General features: G+C 41.6%; 1 protein-coding gene across 16 annotated transcripts in view; it reads right to left on the minus strand.

Moving 5' to 3' along the window:
• LOC106880092 (telomerase Cajal body protein 1) overlaps positions 1 to 21,565 on the minus strand; it is a 148,480-nt gene that overhangs the window by 58,940 nt on the left and 67,975 nt on the right. Inside the window, exon 3 of one of the 16 annotated variants that reach the window (XR_016245211.1) lies at positions 19,364 to 19,940. The exons of the other annotated variants lie outside the window; for them this stretch is intronic. The gene's annotated coding sequence lies outside the window, so the exon portion shown is untranslated. Of the gene's footprint in view, positions 1 to 19,363; positions 19,941 to 21,565 lie in introns of those variants that run through there. 16 annotated transcript variants of the gene reach the window in all.

The raw sequence follows: 21,565 nt of genomic DNA on the forward strand, positions 1-21,565 counted from the left end.
CTTAGATCTAAAAAAAGGGTGAGATCTTTCGGCTACACATAGCTTGCTTCTCTTTAATCCATTTATATATGGCATGGATTTCTCCACAATGCTCCACTTGCAGTTGGTCTTCAGATCCAATGTATGATGAACCAACTTAGTAGCTTTATTTTTCTTCATGTGTTGGAAAGAAGACTGATGGTTAGTGTATCTTCTTTTAAAATTGCCTTTGCATAGACAAACATAATTTTTCTTTTGTATTTTGTTATTCTGGAGTACTTCTGTGACTTCAGCTTCATAAATGATCTAGTTTATCAAGCATGCCTGACTAAGTGGGCAAGTTTCTGGGTCTCAGTACTTAAAACTAGGAATAGGCTCTTGGCCTGGCTTGTGAGTGATAATGTCCTTCATATTGGGGCAGCAACTGCATGAAATTTTCACCAAATGCCTATTAAAAATTTTCCTGTATTTTATAGTTTACTGGGAAATGCTTATCTAGTAATTCCAGGAATTTTTTGCCTCTATTAGTCTTAACATTCAAATAGAAAGGGGAGCAGTGAAACATTAATATTCTAGGTTTATTTTTAAGTTTCATATTTTGAATTGTTGGGTTGTAAGATATATTATCTTTGAAGTTACTGTTAGCTAGGGCATTATTGTAGAAGAGGGCTGCTTTGTCAAATATTTCCTTAGAAGAGGAGAGATTAGATATTCTATTACTGAAGTTGGTTATTAGGTTTTTAAACTCTAAGTTGGGTGAAAGGACTGTTTATGTATATACATGAGTTTCTCATTCAGTTTATGATAGGGTTTATTAGAGTACAACTTTAGGGAAACACCTAAAAATCAGCTTTTAACAGATTAGTGGTTACAGTAATTCTGATGCCTCATTGACTAAAGGTATATATAACATTTTTTTCTAAATTTATTAAGTGTATGTATACCCAGGTCATCATGGAGAAATCCATACCATATGTAAATAGATCATAGAGATGCAAGCTATATGTAGCTGAAGGATCTCACATTCTTTTTACATCTAAGAATTCCACCACTACCTAATTCCAGATCCAAAATATTTAGCAAATGGAAGCACATGGACAAATTTCTTTTGTTGAACTCGAGGACACCCTGCCCCAAACTAAGTACACTGTCTCACAGACTTTGGCCTCTTTCCTGTGGAATCATTCCATTCCTGCTATACTAATTAGGATTTCAATGAAGAAAGGGGACAAAACTCTTGGTTTTCTTTTTTTACTTTCTTTTTTCGTTTTTATTTATCTTTAGTTTTCTCATTCCGATTTTTTAAATTCCACCTTTTGCATTCACCTTCCTTTTGCCTTTCCTTATGTTTTCTCTTAGACCAGTATCCTTTCTTGGTTTTTCAAATAAAACTGGCCATGTGTATCTGAGCCTGAAGGATTGCTTGGAATGATACATAAATCTGCTGAACTATTGTGTTTCCACAGCATGAAACTGTTAATAGCTCATATTTAAATAATGTGTATATTAAATAATTGTGGCTGGCAACTTCAATGGGCATGTTGGGCAGCATTCCCATAAATTCCATGGTTGACTGGTAGTTATGGCTTTAACACCAGAAATGAGGAAGGTACAAGGCTACTCAAGGTTTGTGATGCAAATGATCTCATGATCTGTAACACTAACTTTAGAAATCCAGCCAGCCACCTAATTATTTATCAGTTTGGTGGGAATATAAACCAGGTTAATTACCTCCTCACCAGGCAAGGAGACAGGCTGATGCTCACAAATGCAAAGTCTTTCCCGGGTGAAGAGTGTACACCCCAATATAGGCTACTAGCTAATGACTTCAGAATTAGAGCTAGAGACACTGAAAGACATAAACCATGCTTGAAAAGATTATGATAGCTCAAAGATCCAGCAAATCAACAAACATTTAGACATTCTACTGGAAGCCTCTGATGATAGAGAGGAGGAGGAGGGAGGGACATATATAGCTTAGAGGACAACTGGAAGTTCCTGTGGGATAATTTACTGGGTGCCACTGACCAAGTCTGTGATTGGTGCAAAGTTCCAGCCAGGCTGAGGGTGACTTGGTGGTGGAATAAGGTGGACAGTTTTATAAACGCAAAGAGACAGGCCTGGAGGGACTAGAAAAACGGCGGAAGCAAAGCATTATATCAGGGAGCCAGAAGAAGTGGCTTGTTAGAGTTGTTCTAGCCATGTATAGTGATGCTGTCAGTAAGGTGAGAGTTGGCCTTGAATACAGTGATAAATTTAACATAAAAGGTTGGAGTACACCAGGGATCGGTTCTTAGTCCAATCACTGGAGAAGTTCTGGGTTAGGAAGCAAAACCTGGAATCAAAGGGCCTTAAAGTTAACTTAGCTAAGACTAGAGTTGTTGTTAGCAAGAAAGGAGAGAAGACTCTCATTCCGGCTGGTAAATGGTCCTGTTCAATATGTAGGAAAGGAGTGTGAAGTAATTCCATTTGCTGCACTAAGTGTAAGCCATGGACGCATAAGAGATGTGGTGGAATCATGGGTAGGTTATCAGATAAGGTTGCTTTCGTGTGTTGCAGATCTGCAGGAACAATAAGTACTAAGAGCACAAGGGACTTAGACTCTCTCAAATGCTCAGGAGACTCTCTTGAGGTAGCAGATAGTTTCTGCTATTTAGGTGACTAAATTAGTAATGGTGGTGGATGCTCTGAAAGTATTGTTTCTAGAATAAGAATAGGATGGAGGAAGTTCAGAGAACTACTACCTCTGTTGGCAGTAAAAGGATTCTCTCTCAGAGTGAAAGGTAGATCATATGATGCTTATGTGAGAACAGCTATGTTACATGGTAGTGAGACATAGGCTCTGACTGTGGAGGACATGTGTAGACTGGAGAAGAATGAAGGTAGTGTTCTGTTGGATTTGCAACATCAGTATGCATGACTGACAAAGCACGACTGTGTTGAGAGAAAAGTTGGACATAAGAGGGATTAAATGTGGTATGCAGGAGAGGAGAATGCGTTGGTTTGGACATATGGTGTGTATGAGTGAAGACAGCTGTATAAAGAAGTGCCTGTCACTGAAAGTGGATGGTACCTGTGGAAGAAGTACCCAGGAAGACATGGGATGAAGTGATGAGGACCGATCTTAAATTGTTGGGGCTCACAGAGGAAATGACAATGGACCAAAATGTTTGGTGATATGAGGTTCTAGAGAAGACCCGTCCACAAAACTGAGTGCTAGAAGAATTGTGCCCCACCCACATGTCACAACACACTTCCTATTCATATACTATGATTGTTTTCCAATCCTCTTTCTTGCCCTCACTTCCCTGCTGACTGTACCGCTGCACCCCCCCCCCCAATAACCCCCCCCCATTTTTCTACCCAGGTTCTATGCTCAGATCCTTGTTACTTATTAGTATACTCTAGCACAACACCATCTCTCTTCTATTCTCTCTTACATTTTTGCTGTTTCCTACTCTCTCTCTCTCTCTCTTGGTCACTCTCTCTCTCTCCCTTGGTCACTCTCTCTCTCTCCTTCTCTTGTTTTTCCTCTGACTAGGAAACCAAGTATCTCCTTTACATCAGCACACTTGTTTCTGGCCTATTTCTTGTACATCTCTCACACTGGGTAACCATGTACCTCCTCTATAACAAGACACCTATTTCTGCCTCTCTATTTCTCAGTTATACTCTAACCTTTCATCATCTGTTAATAGATCACCTCCTCTAATGCCCCCTCTGTTGTGATATGACACCTACTTCTGTCTCTGTTACACTCTAACCTTTCATCCTCTGACACAAGTTCCCCTTCTCAAATGCCCCTGCCCTTCTCTTAATTCCTTGTCATGTGAGTTACTTGGTTACTCTGGCAGTGCTGGTGCCACGTTAAAAGCATCCAGTTCACACTGTAACATGGTTAGCATTTGGAAGGGCATCCAGCTGTAAAAATCATGCAAAAACAAACCTTATCTGTGCTAGTGCCACATAAAAAGCAGAGTTCACTCTGTGAAATTGTTGGTGTTAGGAAGGGCATCCAGCCATAAAATCCCTGCCAAAACAGACAGTAGCCTAGGGTAGCTTTTCTACCTGGCCGGCTCCTGTCAACCGTCCTAATCATGCATGCATGGAAGATGGACATTAAATGATGATGATAAAATATATGTATATATAGTTGCAGGTGTGACTGTGTGGTAAGAAACTTGCTTTCCAACCATATGGTTCCGGGTTCAGTTCCACTGTGTAGCACCTTGGGCAAGTGTCTTCTACTATAGCCCTGGGCAGACCAAAGCTTTGTCAGTGGATTTGGTAGACAGAAATTGAAAGAAGCCCATTATATGTGTGTGTGTGTGTGTGTGTGTGTGTGTGTGTGTGTGTGTGTGTGTGTGTGTGTGTTTGTGTGTCTGTGTCTATCCCCCCACCATTGCTTGACAACTGATGTTGGTGTGTTTACATCCCTGCAACTTAGTGGTTTGGCAAAAGGGGCCGATAAAATAAGTGCTAGGCTTACAAAGAATAAGACCTGGGGTCGATTTGTTTGACTAAAGGCAGTGCTCCAGCATGGCCACAGTCAAATGACTGAAACAAGTAAAAGAATAAAAGAATAGAAGAATATATATATATATATATATATATATATATATATATATCCAAAAATTAACAACAAAACTACAAAGGATTCTGCGGTACATGTGTTTCAAGCTTTACATGTGTATAATATAATATGTGTATAATTTACAATGTAAAGCTATCCTCAGCCGCAAAATTATTTCTCTCCTAGGAAATTATACCACCTCGGCGTTGAAGTAGGAAGAAAGGTGTGATGTAAGAGGTGAAGATCCTTTCGGTAGTCTGTATAGTACTATATCTCGTATAATCCTCCACCCAGACATAATCTCTCCGGTCCTCCGAAAACCTTCCATACCTTGCCATGATTCAGTGTGTAGTGTTAAGTTGTATATATATATATATATATATATATATATATATATATCGATTTCGAATTTCTTCTGCTGACAGAATACGAAATCCAGAATATGAACAGCTAAGAACTTCCAACCTTTCATATGCCTCCCATTTCAGCGTTGATCATAATCCTCCTCATCTGTTCTTTATTATCTATCTATTTCTTTACCATGTAAACATCGCCCGTTCCCTGTTTGTCTTAAATTCATGCATTCCTTTTTATCGCCACGCTTTATATATTTATTCATGTTTATCGTTCCTTTAACTCATTCTCTCTAAATCTGTCTGAATTTGTCTACCATAGTAGAAAAGTGCAGAAGTGGCTCTCCCTTTAAACTTACTGGCTCGCGTTATACCCGCCACCCACCCCCTCCACCAGTACCGGAAGTTCTTATCCTCTGTCATCTTTGGTTGTCTCCCGCAAACACTTCTAGCGGCCTAATGCCATCCCCTCCCCTACCCAGGGTTTTATCGATCTTATAGCGCATAAAGATGGTGTAGTGTATGCAGGTTGTAGGCATTGTTTTGTTTATGAATTCTGCCAAATGCAAGCTTTCTTTTCAGGTACAGGACACTGCTTTCCCTCATCCCAGAGTCTCACAGGCCCACACCTCCCACACTCTCAGAATGGGCACTCTCAACGTCGGCACACTGAAAGGTAGGTCTGGTGAGATTGTTCAGATGCTTGAACGGAGACGTGTAGATTTGTGCTACATCCAAGAAGTAAAGTGGAGAGGAGGTTCTGCTAGGTTCCTCACAGGCAAAGAACACAGATACAAGATTTTATGGGCAGGGAACACTGACAGGGTCGGGGGTGTGGGAATACTTCTTGCAGAGAAATGGGTTGATAAGGTAATCGAGGTAGTCAGAGTATGTGACAGAGTACTTAAGATTAGACTAGTGCTTCACCATAGGTTAGCTATCGTCATCTTGGCCTATGCCCCTCAACTGTGGCTACTGGATAGGCAGAAAGAACAATTCTATGTAACCCTGTTGCAAACTACCTCATTGACGAATGACCGGGACATTCTCTTTGAGGCTGGTGATTTCAATGGTTATGTTGGACAACATGCAGGGGGCTTCCATGGCGTACATGGAGGCTATGGCTTCAGTTCCCGCAATGAGGAGGGAACCAGACTGCTGGAGTTCTGTAATGCAAACAGGCTTATGATTTGCAATACCAACTTCAGGAAACCTGCCTGTCACCTAGTCACCTACTGTTCCGGCAGACACACTAGCCAAATCGACTACATCTTCACCAGAAATAGGGAAAGAGGACAGCTTATTTGACGAAATAGAAGGGGATATAGCATCACACAACGTGGAAGACAATTGGAGGTTTCTACGGGACAACCTGCTGAGAGTGACCGACCAGATCTGTGGCTGGTGCAAAGGCCCCTCTCGACCCAAAGTAACATGGTGGTGGAACAATGTAGTTGACAGGGCTATTAGACAAAAGAAACAGGCTTGGAAGGACTGGAAGAACGGAGGTAGCAGGGAATTGTATCAGACTGCCAGAAGGGAAGCTAGGAGATAGGTTTACTTAGCCAGAGGGAAAGCAGATAAGAAAAAATTTGCCAATGTTCTGCGCCATGAGAACCAAAGACTTGAAGTATTTCGTGTTGCAAGACAGTGTGTGAGAGAGAATCGTGATGTCGTAGAGAGAAATGTGTCTGCTTTGATGATGGCTCTCTTGCACTAAACAAGGCTGCAAAGAGACAGGTTTGGAGACGCTACTATGAAAGGCTGCTTGATAAAGAGAATGAATAGGAGGAAGAGAGTCTGCCGCATGTCGACCCAACAGAGGGACCAGCTATCCTAATTGACAGAACCTTGGTAGATAAAGTGATCAAAAGTATGAAGACAGGGAAAGCCCCCGGCCCATCAGGAATCACTGCAGAGATGCTCAAAATATCTGGCAGTGTCGGCTATAGCCTAGTCACCCGTATAGTTAACCAGGTGATACATGAAGGAGTCATACCCAATGACTGGTGTAGCAGCAGTCAACTGCTACAAAGGTAAAGGTGACGCTTTAGACACAAACAATTACAGAGTTGTTGGACCAGGTAATGAAGGTCACTGAGAGGGGCATAGCCCAACAAATTAGGGAGAGAGTCAGTTTAGATGAGATGCAGTTTGGGTTCGTTCCAGGAAAAAGCACCACTGATGCTATATTTCTGGTAAGACAGCTGCAGGAGAAATACCTAGCCAAAGATAAACCTCTGTACCTGGCTTTCGTTGACATGGAGAAAGCCTTTGACAGGGTTCCCCGCTCCCTTATCTGGTGATCAATGAGGAAACTAGGGATAGATGAGAGGTTAGTGAGAGCTTTACAAGCCATGTACAGGGACGCTGTCAGTAAGGTGAGGATTGGCAACGAGTACAGTGAAGAATTCCGGGTAGAGGTTGGGGTCCACCAAGGTTCTGTCCTCAGCCCCTTCCAATTTATCATAGTCCTCCAGGCAATAACACAGGAATTCAAGACGGTATGCCCCTGGGAGCTCCTCTATGCTGATGACCTTGCCCTAATTGCTGAGTCACTATCTGAACTAGAGGAGAAGTTTCAGGTGTGGAAGCAAGGACTGGAATTGAAGGGCCTTAGAGTCAACCTAGCTAAAACCAAAGTCCTAATATCTAGGAAGGTAGACAAAACACAAACTCCTTCAGGTAGATGGCCCTGCTCGATCTGTAGAAAAGGCATAGGTAGAAACTCCATAAGATGTACACAGTGTAATCTATGGACACATAAGAGGTGCAGCAATATCAAAGGAAGGTTAACTAGCAAGATAGTTTTTGTATGTGGCAGATGCTCAGGAGCAATAAACACTGAAAATGTGCAGAAAACAACCTTTGCCACACTCCAGGGAGAAAAATTAGAAGTAGTTGATAGCTTCCGCTATCTGGGTGACCAAGTTAGTAGCGGGGGAGGGTGCACTGAAAGTGTAGCTGCTAGAATAAGAATAGCCTGGGCAAAGTTCAGAGAGCTCTTACCTCTGCTGGTGACAAAGGGCCTCTCACTCAGAGTAAAAGGCGGACTGTATGATGCATGTGTATGAACAGCCATGCTACGTGGCAGTGAAACATGGGCCATAACTGCTGAGGACATGCGAAAGCTCACAAGAAACGAAGCCAGTATGCTCCGATAGATGTGTAATGTTAGTGTGCATGCTCGACAGTGTCAGTACCTTGAGAGAAAAGTTGGACCTAAGAAGCATTGGTTGTGGTGTGCAAGAGAGACGATTGCGCTGGTATGGACATGTGGCAAGAATGGATGAAGATAGCTGTGTGAAAAAGTGCCACACCCTAGATGTTGAGGGAACCTGTGGAAGAGGTAGACTCAGGAAGACCTGGGATGAGGTGGTGAAGTACGACCTTCGAACTTTAGGCCTCACCGAGGTAATAACCAGTGACCGGGACCTTTGAAGATATGCAGTACATGAGAAGACCCAGCAAATAAAGTGAGAGCATAATCTGTTACCTCTGCCAGAAGTGTAGCCAGCTCACTTATTCGTATCTGTACTTCATTGGACACTAAAAACTCTGCTTGCGAAGACCTGTTGAGTCAAGTGAATTTGGAATTTGAAATTTGAAATCTGAAATCGAAATTGAACCAAATCCGACAACTAGCACCCATGCCAACCTCTCCTTCATTGGATACTAAACTCTGCTTGCGAAGACCTGTTGGGGCAAGTGAAATCAAAATCATAATTGAACCATACTCGATGACTGGCACCTGCGCCAGTGGAGCACTAACAGCACTGTCCTGAGAGTCCTGCCTTACACAAATTTATTGCATATAAAATATTCTTATTTTTAAATATCTATTCAATAAACAAGATCCTCAGTCCTACTTGTGCTTTCTGCAAATATTAAACACCATTAAAGACCCATTCAATAAACAATGCTATCTGCTCTACATACAGTGATCAATATAGACGTTAAACATTGTTAAATGATAAATATAATTCTCACTAGATTAAGGCCACATCAACAATACATATTTTCTCAAATATCTTACTTGCCAGTATATAAGATGCACTTTTTTTTTCTTTCTAAATATATCAAAAATTGCCCTGTATCTAATAGAACCATATTATGAATTGGAGACTGAATATTGTAGGCTAGGGAGTTGGAGAAGCCTAAGTCCACGAGACACAATAATTGTTACTAATAATATAATATTGAAAAGAAGTCAAAATATTAGTCTGTTAGCACAAACTTATGCATGGGCAATGGTCACTGAAGGTTTTCCTTAGTCATGAGTGGACAGTCACCATCATGTATGTATGTATGTATGTATGCATGCATGCATGTTAGATATAAAGTTGTCTTCTTGTTGCCCAAGACAGTGATGTGGTTCGGATGCTGCATAGATATCTGAGTAGCTCCATTTGGGGAGGGCACTTCTCATCTGGAGGCTGGGGAGTTTCTAGAAAAGGTGAACCAAAAATTGCCTGTCTTTCTTTATTTAGTCAGTTTAGCCCGACTAACAGATGTCCATCCTGTGCTTGAAAAACAAAGAGAATACTTATAAATTTGAATATTTCATGTTGGAATGTGTGCACTCTGTTGGATAAGAGTGATTGTAGGCCTGAAAGACGCACTGCACTTATTGCTCACACGCTGAACCATTATAACACTGATATAGCTGCACTTTTGGAGACTCGTGTAGAAAATGATGGTCAGCTTGAGGATGTAGGAAGTGGATACATCTTTTTTGGAAGGGGAAACTGAAGGAGAAGTGCAGAGAGGCTGGTGTTGGCTTTGCAGTTCAATCTGAAATCGTTAAGAAGTTGAAGGTGTTTCCTGTTCCTATAAACGATTGTCTAATGACTCTACGTTTGCACCTGAGAGTTGGGCAATTTGCTACTTTAATAAGTGCCTATGCACCTACTTTGACCAGTTGTGATGAAGATAAAGCTATTTTCTATATCCAGCTGAGGAGCCATACTTAGGAAAATCTCCAATTCTGATAAAGTCATTCTACTGGGGGATTTCAATGCCAGGGTTGGAACAGATTGGCTGACATGAAACTCTCTTGGACGTTTTGGTATAAGGGGAGATGAATAGCAATGGTCTCATGCTTCTGGAGCTTTGCAAGGAATATGGACTTTACATTGCAAGCACTCATTTTATGCACAGAGATGATCACACAACAACGTGGATGCACCCAAGGTCTAAAGTTTGGCACTTGCCAGATTATGTCATCATTTGTAATGTTGGAGTGCAAGTTCAGAGTGCTGGACAGACCACAGCCTGGTGTCAGCAAAGTTCTGGATGATGATCAGAATGAAAGAAAGAAGAGAGTCAGTTGGCATTCCTTGGCATCTGAATGTCCATAAGGTATATGATGCTGTGGTGAGGTAAGAGCTTCAGAATCATTTATCCAACATTGAAAATACTACAGCATGGGAAGATTTTTGAGACCAGGTTTTTCAATGTGCTGCTAAAATACTGGGATATGCTACTGCCAGACATAGAGACTGGTTTGATGAAAATGATGCTGTTCAGCAACTGCTGGTCGTAAAGCGCTATGCCCACAGTGTGTTAGTACACAGAGGACTTTCAGTTGTGCAGCAAGATCTAGCACTTGCCCACTACAGCAGTGTAAAATCACTACTGCAGTGATCTCTCAGGAGGATGCAGAACACCTGGTAGGAGGATCTTGCTTGTGGTGTTCAGGCTGCTGTTATGAAGCAAGTTTATGAGCCTAAGAGCTTTGCATCAGTTCCTTTGCTTACCAAACAGTCTTCTACTCTTTTTATTAAATCAACAGAGATCACGGGTTGTTGGATTGAACATTTTTCTGAACTCCTAAACCATGAGTCAGTTGTGGACAAAGCAGTGATTGACACTATGCAATAGAGACCTGTCATTAGCTCCTTAAATCCCATGCCTTCAATAAATGAGGTAATGATAGCAATAAATAAATTGAATCTTGGTAAGGCACCTGGTAAAGATGGTATTTGTGCTGAGGTCCTGCGATTTGGTGCTGATCACATCACACAGTCCTTTCATAAACTTATTAGTGTAATCTGGACAAGACTGTTGTAATGTTCCAGCCTGCACCAGGAAACCCATATGTGGAACCAGCTAACTTGGTTGAAGGAACAATACTGAAAGTGGTAGACAAGTTTGTCTACCTAGGCGGCACACTCAGTTGTTCTTGCTCCTTGGATGATAAAACATCTTTCAGGCTGCAGAGAGCAACTGATTCTTTCAGGTCTCTTGAGTCTCATGTCTGGTCTCAACATGGCATCACAAGGTGAACAAAAATTGCTGTGTACTGTGCATATGTACTGACATCATTCCTTTCCTCATGTGAAATGTGGACCCTTTACAAACGTCATGAAAAGGTCCTTGAATGCTTCCATCAGAGATGTCTGAGACACATTCTGAATGTTGGCTGGACCTTAAAAACTCTAGATACACAAGTCCTGAGGAAAGCTGATATCTTGAGTATTGAGGCAATGATGCACAAACACCGGTTACGTTGGACTGGACACCTTGTTAGAATGAATGATAGCAGAATCCCTAAACAGATGCTATATGGGGAACTTGTTAGTGGAAAGCAACCCCAGCAGAAGCCAAGACTGGGAGAGCAATGCCTGTTGTCGCCATGGATGGAGGAAACAGGTAAAGGAGGGAGTCGATACCTTTGAAAGAGCACATATTCTTCATGAAGAATATAAGCATGCTGCTTGAAAACGCACTGCTAATGTAATGAGTAGGGAAAGCTTGGTCTGCAATGTTTGCAGTCATGTATGTTTGTCAAGATCAGGGTTCACTAAGTCACCAACAGAGCTGCAAGTGTAAAATACAAGGTAGTCTTCAGCGCACAATGTTCCTAAAGGTCAATAATGGTTTTCCTTGGTCATCAGTGGATGGCCATCATGTATGTATGTATGTATGTATGTATGTATGCATGTGTGTGTGTATGTATGTATACATTTATGCACATATTTATGTGTAAAATAATACATATCACAGACATATATGCATGTATATATGAATATAGGTATATACATAATCATCATCATTTAACATCCATTGTATATACGTATACATTGATGTACATCTACATTTAATCATTTATTTAGTTATTTATATGTCGGCAGGAGTGTGTGTTTATAAACATATATGATGGTTATTTTTTTTACATGTGTCCATATAATGCTTATATCGACACATGTATATGAGAGTATATGTATAAACACATGTATGTGTACATCTATATTTATGTACAAGGTGTCCACAAAGTTTGGGTACATGGGGATTAACACATACTTTAAGAAATTATTATTTCTTATATTTAATTGTTTATGTTATGATTTTATTTACTCCATGTAGTCAGACTTTGTGGACACCCTGCATCATCATCATCATCATCATCGTTTAACGTCCGCTTTCCATGCTAGCATGGGTTGGACGATTTGACCGAGGACTGGCAAGCCAGAAGGCTGCACCAGGTTCCAATCTGATCTGGCAGAGTTTCTACAGCTGGATGCCCTTCCTAACGCCAACCATTCCGAGAGTGTAGTGTGTGCTTTTACGTGCCACCGGCACGAGGGCCAGTCACACGGTGCTGGCAACGGCCACGCTTAAAAAGGTGTTTTATAAGTGCCACCTGCACGGGAGCCAGTCCAGCGGTACTAGCAACGACCTTGCACGAATGATTTTCTAACGTTCCCCTAGCACAAGTGCTAGATGGCAATGCTGGTAACGATTACGCTCTAATGGTGCTATTTACGGGCCACTAGCATGGGAGCCAGACGGCTGCTCTGGCAATGAACACACTCGACAGTGCTGTTAGTGCTCCACTGGCGCGGTAACCAGTCATTGAGTATGGTTCAATCACGATTTCACTTGCCCCAACAGGTCTTCGCAAGCAGATTTTAGTGTCCAATGAAGGAGTCATCAAATTTGGTTCGATTTCGATTTCAGATTTCAAATTTCAAATTCTACAATCACTTGCCTCAACAGGTCTTCGCAAGCAGGGTTTTTAGTGTCCAATGAAGTACAGGTACGGATTAGTGAGCTGGCTACACTTCTGGCAGAGATCACACATTATGCTCTCACTTGGCTTGCTGGGTCTTCTCACGTACTGCATATTTCCAAAGGTCCCGATCACTGGTCATTGCCTCGGTGAGGCCCAAAGTTCGAAGGTCGTGCTTGACCACCTCATCCCAGGTCTTCCTGAGTCTACCTCTTCCACAGGTTCCCTTAACTGCTAGGGTGTGGCACTTTTTCACACAGCTATCTTCATTCATTCTTGCCACACGTCCATACCAGCGCAATCGTCTCTCTTGCACACCACAACCGATGCTTCTCAGGTCTAACTTTTCTCTCAAGGTACTTACACTCTGTCAAGTATGCACACTGACATTACACATCCATCGGAGCATACTGGCTTCGTTTCTTGTGAGCTTACGCATATCCTCAGCAGTCACAGTGTATATATATATATATATATATATATATATATATATATATATATATATATATATATATATATATATATATACACATTATATATACATACACATATGGTGAAGGACCATGGCTCAGTGGTTAGAGCGTCAAGCTTACGACTGTGAGGTTGTGAGTTCGAATTTCCGATATTTTTATTCATTTAAATAGGTTTCACTTATCTATATATATATAAAATTGAGAATGTATGTGTGTGTGTGTGTGTGGGGGGGGTCTGTGTGAATCCCTAAAACTCCAGAACTACACAACCAAATTCATTCAAATTTTACACATGCCTTACTTAGGGTCCCAGTTGTGTTTTAGTAAAAAAAAAATTTTAACTTCTTGCACACTTCCAGCCCACAGCAACATCATATCTCCTCCACTATTTAAGTATTACGTGCCAAAAGTGAAACAAAAATACTCATGTCATTTGAACCGGAATCTCAAAAACATTGTTATTATTAAATTTGAGTGTGTAAATGTGTGTGTATGTATGTGTGCATTTATACATATATAGGCGTGCATGTATATATGCATGTACATATATACTCTTTACTCTTTTACTCTTTTACTTGTTTTAGTCATTTGACTGTGGCCATGCTGGAGCACCGCCTTTAGCCGAGCAAATTGACCCCAGGACTTATTCTTTGTAAGCCTAGTACTTATTCTATCAGTCTCTTTTGCCGAACCGCTAAGTTACGGGGACGAAAACACACCAGCATCGGTTATCAACCGATGTTGGGGGGACAAACACAGACACACAAACATATACACACACATACATATATATATATATATACATATATACGACAGGCTTCTTTCAGTTTCTGTCTACCAAATCCACTCACAAGGCTTTGGTCGGCCCGAGGCTACAGTAGAAGACACTTGCCCAAGGTGCCACGCAGTGGGACTGAACCCGAAACCATGCGGTTGGTAAGCAAGCGACTTACCACACAGCCACTCCTACGCATAAATATATATATATACCAGTACATTTGTTTATGTGTGTGCTTATATGTGCATGTATGTTATTTTCATTTCCTTATTTTAGTTTAGCTTTATTTATTTATTCATTTATTGAACTACTTGTCAAGCAAATTATTTGAAAAAATATGGATTATTCACATGACCTTGTAGCTTTTATAATTTTTTTCTTAAATGATTCAATGAGAATTATATTTATCATTTTGGTGAGTTTATATAAATGTAATTCCCTTAATTTGAAATCAGTTTGATAAGTGTTGATGCACAAAACTCTCAGCTTTCAATCACACAGTAATTTCTGCTGATTAAATAAAAAATATATGCACTCATGTTTTGAGTTCTATTTTCCTGTTTGTATCCCAAACATAGAGACTATCTGCTCATATTCAAAGCTTGACCACTTCTTGATAGATGTGCCTTTTCCATCCATAAGCATATCAGTGACTTTTGAGTCCTGAGAGTTGTTTGAAGTTTGCATTATAAACAGTGCAAATAGGTCTCACCTCAAGTGGCAGTGTTGCTTGTCTTGTCTGATTTGTGGATATTTAAATACTTTTTTAGACTAGCATGGGACTTACATGTCTTATAACAAATATAATGTTTGCTAGAATGATCTTTGTGTCACATAGGCCATCCACATGAAGATGAGTTCTGAGATGTGAAGTTAAGTCAGTCTTATAAACACAAGTCATACCACATGTAGAGCAACTGAAGGATGTCACTATTTTGGTGTTTAACAAGGTGTTCTTTTTCTGAAGTTTTCTGTTCATTTTTGTGTACTTTTGTTTCTTCCCTTCAACACATATCATCATCATCATCGTTTAACGTCTGCTTTCCATGCTAGCATGGGTTGGACGGTTCGACCAGGGTCTGGGAAGCCAGAAGGCTGCACCAGGCTCCAGTCTGATCTGGCAGTGTTTCTACAGCTGGATGCTCTTCCTAAAGTCAACCACTCTATGAGTGTAGTGGGTGCTTTTTATGTGCCACCAGCACAGGGGTCAGAGAGGGCTGGCAATGGCCACGATTGGTTGGTGCTTTTTATGTGCCACTGGCACGGAAGCCAGTCAAGGCGGCGCTGGCATCGGCCAAATTCGGATGGTGCTTTTTACATGCCACTGGCACAGGTATCACAACTACAATTTCCATTTGATTTTCATTTTGATGTTGATGTACATGACTCAATAGGTCTCCTCAAGCACAGCAGGTTGCCCTACGATCCAAGGTACTTTTGAATGGGCTGAGGCTGGTTATGCAAAACTGGTGTAGGATATAGCCATGAACTCACTTTATTTGCCAGGTCTTCGCTGTCACAGCATACCTCCAGATGTTTCGGTCTTTCATCATTGCCTCCATGAGGTCCAATGTTCAAAGGTCATGCTTCACCACCTCATCCTGGGTCTACCTCTGTCCCGGATTCCTTCAACTGTTTGGGAGTGGCACTTCTTCACACATCTCTCCTCATCCATCCGTAGTACATGACCATACCAGTACAAACGTCTCTCTTGCATGCCACATCCGATACTTCTTATGTCCAACATTTTTCTCAGGGTGCTTACACTCTGTCGTGTGTGCACACTGACATTACACATCCAGCAGATCATGCTAGCTTCATTTCTTTTGAGCCTACTCATGTCCTCCGCAGTCATGGCCCATGTTTCACTGCCAAGAAGCATGGCAGTATGCACACATGCACCGTACAATCTATCTTTCACTCTGAGTGAGAGGCCCTTTGTCACCAGTAGGGGTAGAAGCTTTCTAAACTTTACCCAAGCTATTCTTATTCTAGTGGTAATACTCTCTGAGCATCCACCCCCACTACTAACTTGGTCACCTAGGTAGCGGAAGCTATCAACTACTTCTAGTTTTTCCCTGGCATGTGATGGAATCTGTTTTCTGTACACCTGTGGTGTTTATTGCCCCTGTGCATCTGCCGCACACGAAAGCTATCTTCTCGGTTAATCTTCCTTTGATGTTGCTGCACTTCTTATGTGTCCATAGCTTAAACTGAGTACATCTTATGGAATTTCTACCTACACCTTTTCTACAGATTGAGCAGGGCCACCTACCTGAAGGGGTTTGTGATGTGTTTGCCTTCCTACTAACTAGAACTTTGGTATTTGCTACATTAACTCTAAGGTCTTTTGATTCTAAACCTTGCTTCCACATCTGAAATTGCTTCTTTAGTTCAGTTAGTGATTCTGCTATGAGGGCCAGGTCATCAGCATAGAGGAGCTCCCAGGGGCAACCCGTCTTGAATTCCTCTGTTATTGCCTGGAGGACTATGATGAATAAAATGGGACTGAGGGCTGAACCTTGGTGGACCCCTACTTCTACCTGGAATTCTTCACTATACTCATTGCCAATCCTAACTTTACTAATGGCATCTCTGTATACGGCCTGTACAGCCCTTATTAACCATTCGTCAATCCCAGTTTCCACATCGGGGGGACCCTGTCAAAGGCTTTCTCCAAGTCCACAAAAGCTAAGTATAGGGGTTTATCTTTAGCTAGGTATTTCTCCTGCAGTTGTCGAACCAGGAATATAGCATCAGCGGTGCTTCTACCTGGTACAAAACCAAACTGCATCTCATCTAAGCAGACTCTCTCCCTAATGAGAAGGGCTATGACCTTCTCCATGACCCTCATCACCTGATCCAGCAGTTTGATACCCCTGTAGTTATTTCTGTCTTTACCCTGGTAGCAGTTGACTATGGTGCTGCTACGCCAATCATTGAGTATCACTCCATCATGAACTCCCTGGTTTACAATGCAGGTGACTAGGCCATAGCCCACACCACCAGATGTTTTAAGCATCTCAGCAGTGATTCCTCATGGGCCGGGGGCTTTTCCTGGCTTCATACCATTAATTGCTTTATCTACCAGGGAGCTGTCTATTCAGATAGCTGGTCCCTCTACTGGGTCAACATTTGGCAGGCTCTCCTCCTCCCATTCATTCTCCACGTTCAGCAGTCTTTCATAATGGCTTCTCCAAGCCTCTTTCTTTTCTGAATCATTAAAAGCAAGTGCACCATCATCCATGCAGACACATTTCTCTCCTGTGACATCACAATTTTCTTTCACACACTGTCTTGCAATCTGAAATACCTTAGTTCTTTGGTCCTCACGTCGCTGGACATTGGCAAACTTCTTTTCTGCTTCGCCTTTGGCTATGTATATCTGCCGCCCAGCCTCCCTTTTGGCTAACTGGTACAGTTCCCTGCTACTTCCACCCTTCCAGACTTTCCAGGCCTGTTTCTTTGCTCTAATGGCTTCGTCTACTGTACTATTCCACCACCACGTAACTCTAGGTCTGGAAGGGACTTTGCACCAGCCACAGACCTGGTCTGTGGCACTCAACAAGCTGTCCCGTAGGAATTTCCAGCTATCTTCTATGTCTGATGTCTGTAGCTCCTCCTCCCTCTCAACAAATTTCTTGATGAGGATGTCCCTAAATCTCTGACCATGTGAAGGGTTCTTCAGCTTCCAAATCCTTCTTTTTTGGATTGGTCTGCTTCTTGGTATCCTTCTGGCCTAGAGCCTAAAGTCACTAATGACTAGCCTATGCTGGGGGGTACATTCTTCGACCGGGAGGGTCTTTGTATTTAAAAGCAACTTTGCGTCCTGCTATCTGGTGAGGATGAAATCAATCTGGCTAGTAGAGCCACCTGATTGATAGGTTATCAGGTGGCTGTCTGGTTTCCTGAAGTTAGTGTTGCAGATTAAAAGGTTACATGCATCACAGAACTCCAGTAGCCTAGTTCCCTTGACATTTCAGGAACCAATACCATGGCCCCCGTGTACACCAGTGAAGAAACTGGATTTCCACCCAACATGCCCATTAAAATCTCCAGCCGCAAAGAGGAGGTCATTGCCACTCATCTTTGAGGTAGCCTGTAGAAGGGTATCTTTGAGTTAGCCTGTAGAAGGGTATCATATTCTGATCATTTCGTAGACCTGCTTGTGGGGCCTAGGAAGAGATAATTGTAGCTGTGCTGTTCTTAAGGACTAGCCTGAGCTTAAGCACTCTATCGCATACCCTGACAACCTCTATGACTTTATCTATCTATTTCTCCGCAAGCAGTATGCCTACATCACCCACTCCATCCATGTTACCTTGCTAGAAGATTTTGTACCTATGCGCCTTGCCTGTGAGGACCCTAGCTGAATTCCTCTCCATATATATATATATATATATATATATATATATATATATGAAGAAAAGCAACAAAAATTCAATAGGTTATAGCAGTACGTACGTTTCGTACAAACTTCATTTATTTATGTAGTGAGAACACCACATAAAATGTGCAATGAAAATGTACTCCTCAGCTGCATAATGGAATTTCATTTTCGAAAGTCATTTTGTAGATGTGTGCAAAAACAAGAGTAGGAGAAGAAGAAAATACGAAACGTACGTACTGCTATAACCTATTGAATTTTTGTTGCTTTTCTTCATATTTTATTCACCAAATCTCTTGATTTTGTTTTTGGTTTTTACCCTACCAAATTCTGGTGCCTCAAACATTTTAAGTACCACATTTAATCTTTTGATTAAATCTATATTATATATATAAGCTATTTCCAATCAGAAGATGGGTCCAGTGTAATCCGTGGGTAGGAGAGGTGCAGCCGGAGGGTGTAGAGTTCAGAATAAAACAGTCCAGAAAGAAGGTAGAATCCAGAAGTTTGTGGTTGATGAGTGGAGACTAATCGCTGACCAAACACCATTCAATTTTTTTTCTCCTTGTTTTTTCTGTATTCTTTCTGTTGAAGAGCGTAGCTCGAAACGTTAAAGACTTTCTGTATTCCCGAGCGTCAAACTAATACATCCTTTTGTTGTTTACACCACCTGTCCTCGTCTGTTGTTGTTTTTTTTTTCGTACATTCTCCCATATATATATATAGTTGAAATATACAGAAAAACAATATATATATATATATATATATATACACATATACCAATGAAAAGAAGAAGACAAAGAAAATTCTTTTAACACATCTTTAATTATAAGTTACAATTGTTTTCATACCATCTCTATTTGCAATGCTAGTTTCTGAAAAAATTCTACATGAAAAATCATGTAATGTTTGCAGTTTTAGATATTAGAGAGGCACCTCATCAGACTTGCATCGAAGCTGTGTTGTCACATTGTGTGTCCTTCAGACTTTCATCATCATCATCATTGTCGTTTAACGTCCGCTTTCCATGCTAGCATGGGTTGGACGATTTGACTGAGGACTGGTGAAACCAGATGGCTACAACAGGCTCCAATCTGATTTGGCAGAGTTTCTACAGCTGGATGCCCTTCCTAACGCCAACCACTCAGAGAATGTAGTGGGTGCTTTTACGTGCTACCGGCACAAAGGCCAGTCAAGCGGTACTGGCAACGGCTTCTTCCTTATCTATGTACAGCCTTTATGGCTAATATAATGAAATAAAGAAGCTTGCTTCTCAACCACATGGTTCTGGATTTAATCACACTGTGGGGCACCTTGAGTGAGTGTCTTCTACTATAGCTTTACGCTGACCAAAGCCTTGTCAGTGGGTTTGGTAGATGGAAACTGAAAGAAGGCATCATATATATATATATATATATATATATACATGGTTGGCCAAAAGTCACCCGACACTAAATCAAAACCACTTAATTCCAAGATTTATTTATGTTTAACCACTGAATGAATTTAATAAAAGCATCTAAATATGAAACATGAAAATTGTTCAAACTGAAGACCTTCTTGAGCGACACTATTTTTCGAGATGAATAAATAAAATTGACTACTAAGTATTTATGGAATTCTGATTTACTGTTGGGTGACTTTTGGCCAAACAAATTATACACAAGGTACATTAATCTGTTTTTGCAAGATCATTGTGCCACCAACAACATTATAATACCTGAGCAAACCCTATATATATATATATATCATCATCGTCATCATCGTTTAGCGTCCGCTTTCCATGCTAGCATGGGTTGGACGATTTGACTGAGGACTGGTGAAACCAGATGGCTACAACAGGCTCCAATCTGATTTGGCAGAGTTTCTACAGCTGGATGCCCTTCCTAACGCCAACCACTCAGAGAATGTAGTGGGTGCTTTTACGTGCTACCGGCACAAAGGCCAGTCAAGCGGTACTGGCAACGGCCATGCTCAAAATGGTGTATTTTATGTGCCACGCGCACAAGAGCCAGTTCAGGGGCACTGGCAACGATCTCTCTCAAAAGTCCTTACACATGCCGCGGGCACAAGTGCCAGAAAGGCGACGGTGGGCACAGGTGCCATCACAATTTTGCTTTCGTTTGCCACAATAAGTTTCGTGTCCAATGAAGGAGACGACGTTGGCATGGGTGCCAGTCGTCGAATTTAACTCGATTTCGATTTCACTTGCCCCCAACAGGTCTTTGCAAGTGGAGTTTAGTGTCCAATGAAGGAAGGTACACATAAGTGGACTGGCTGAGGCCTTAGATTTAGGTCTCACTTGGCTTGCTGGGTCTTCTCACGCACAGTATATTTCCAAAGGTCTCGGTCAGAAGTCATCGCCTTGGTGAGGCCTAATGTTCGAAGGTCGTGCCTCACCACCTCATCTCAGGCCTACCTCTTCCACAGGTTCCCTCAACTGCTAAGGTGTGGCACTTTTTCACATAGCTATCCTCATCCATTCTCGCAACATGACCATACCAGCGCAATCGTCCCTCTTGCACACCACAACTGATGCTTTTTCTCTCAAGGTACTAATACTCTGTCTAGTATGCACACTGACATTACACATCCATCGGAGCATACTGGCTTCATTCCTTGCAAGCCTACGCATGCCCTCAGCAGTCACAGCCCATGTTTCACTGCCATGAAGCATGGCTGTTCGTACACATACATCATACAGTCTGCCTTTTACTCTGAGTGAGAGGTCCCTTGTCACCAGCAGAGGTAAGAGCTCTCTGAACTTTGCCCAGGCTATTCTTATTCTAGCAGCTACACTTTCAGCGCACCCTCCCCCACTACTAACTTGGTCACCTAGATAGCGGAAGCTATCAACTACGTCTAGTTTTTCTCCCTGGAATGTGGCAGAAGTTGTTTTCTGCACATTTACAGTGTTTATAGCTCCTGAACATCTGCTACATACAAAAACTAGTTGTTAGGAATATATCGAGAGGAAATAAAAAAAGAAAAAATTAAAAGTGTGGATA

Source organism: Octopus bimaculoides, chromosome 19 (genome assembly GCF_046866305.1).
Source record: "Octopus bimaculoides isolate indiv1 chromosome 19, ASM4686630v1, whole genome shotgun sequence".
Taxonomy (NCBI): Eukaryota; Metazoa; Mollusca; class Cephalopoda; order Octopoda; family Octopodidae; genus Octopus; species Octopus bimaculoides.